The sequence below is a fragment of the Olea europaea genome, unplaced genomic scaffold, assembly GCF_002742605.1.
Source record: "Olea europaea var. sylvestris unplaced genomic scaffold, O_europaea_v1 scaffold6141, whole genome shotgun sequence".
Classification (NCBI taxonomy): domain Eukaryota; kingdom Viridiplantae; phylum Streptophyta; class Magnoliopsida; order Lamiales; family Oleaceae; genus Olea; species Olea europaea.
In genome coordinates, this window is record NW_019264494.1 from 10,572 (window position 1) to 12,267 (window position 1,696).

A 1,696-nucleotide genomic window follows, 5' to 3' on the forward strand; every position below is an offset into this window, starting at 1 on the left:
ATAATAATAATAATAATAATAATAATATTATTATTATTATTATTATTATTATTATTATTATTATTATTATTATTATTATTAAAAATATATATAACAAGAATGATACAAATACCCTTCATCAATTTGTTTGGCAAATGAAAAATGGCTAAAATTGACTTTGCACCATTTTGGTCTAAAATGGTGCAAAGTAAACAATGTTGCACCAAATAGCAAAGTGAACAATGGTGCAAACTTTGATGCTACATGGAAGGCCTTTTTGCACCAAAATTTGGTATTTTTGGTGTCTCCTTTGTGCCAACCACTAAGTAAGCCACTAGTGGTTGAGAGAAAGCGAGCAACACCTTGTATGGGTTGGGCGGAGCTTGAAGAAGCGAGCCTCTATCAGAGAAAGCCGTTGCGCACTAAGGTCATCTGAGGGTTTGCCGCAAATCATTGTTGCGCTTACACACTAGGCTACCCTTTTCCAAAAACTCCGTGGACCACCTACCACTATTCTCCGGTCGGAGGGGTTTATTGCAGATGTCCTTAACACACTCTTTCTACAAAGTTTGTGACCTCACCATAAGTTCAAACCCACCCTGATGTGATTTGGAGAAGTTTTATTTTGGTCCAATTTCTTATTTTTGGCAATTTAGGTATTTTAAGACTCTATTTTTGACTTTAATAGATTTCTAGGTATTCTAAAATTTTATTCCATTTAAACTTTATTCTAGGTCTTTAGTATAAATATATTTATTTTTCTTCATTGTATTCCAGAACTTTTGCCATGAATTACAGAGAGAATTTTCTCCCGAAGCTTTTGCTTCAAAAAAATTCTTCGTTCTTAATTGAATGATTCGAACTTATCAAGAAATTACTTTTCTTGTGGCGTTCACAATTACCGGGTTTGATTTCATAATCTTGTAATTAAAAGGTCATTGGTTTAATATACCTTTGGTTGCTTAATTCATTATTTTGGGATTCAGATCGACAAATCTGGAGGAGATTTCAAGATTGTGTGATTAAGAGATCGTTCATTTCATATACGTTCGGTTACTTAGTTCACTTTTGCGGGTCAATTCATAAACCTTGATCATTATTTGAGCGTTCTTAGGATCCGATGTCAATTCCTGCGGATTTGATTGCAACTTTGCTAACCGGGTTCGCATCATTTGGTATCAGAGCGAAGGCACCAAGATTGAAGTTATATCTTTTTTTTTTTTTTAATTGAGTCTTTGGTTTATTATTTTTGTGTTTTTCGAGTTTTTTTTAAATGTTTTTTAGTTTGTGGAGTCTTAGATCCAAAATCTTTAGTAATCTAGTTGTGTTTGTGTTTTTCTAAATAAAAAAAAATGTTCATGGTAATGTTCATGTCGGCGGTACTGTTCATAAAAAAAAAAATTTTTAGTCCCTCCAAAAAAAAAAAATCTTTTGTAATTCTTTTTGAGTCCAATTCAAAATTTGTCTTGAGTCTTTAAGGTCAGTAAATCTCACTTGGTTTGAATTCTACGAGAATAACTCCTAGTTGAGTTTTGATTGTTCTCGAAGCGCTTTGGAGAAAGTTTGAGTGGTAAAAGGCTGAGTAGTGAGAACAACAGAAGAAAAAACCAAATTTGTGTGATTTTGAGTGAAATTTGTGAGGTAGAAAATAAGTTGAGGGTTAAAAAAAATATCGAAAAAAATGATGAGGCGGTTTGAGATGATGATTGAGAATATG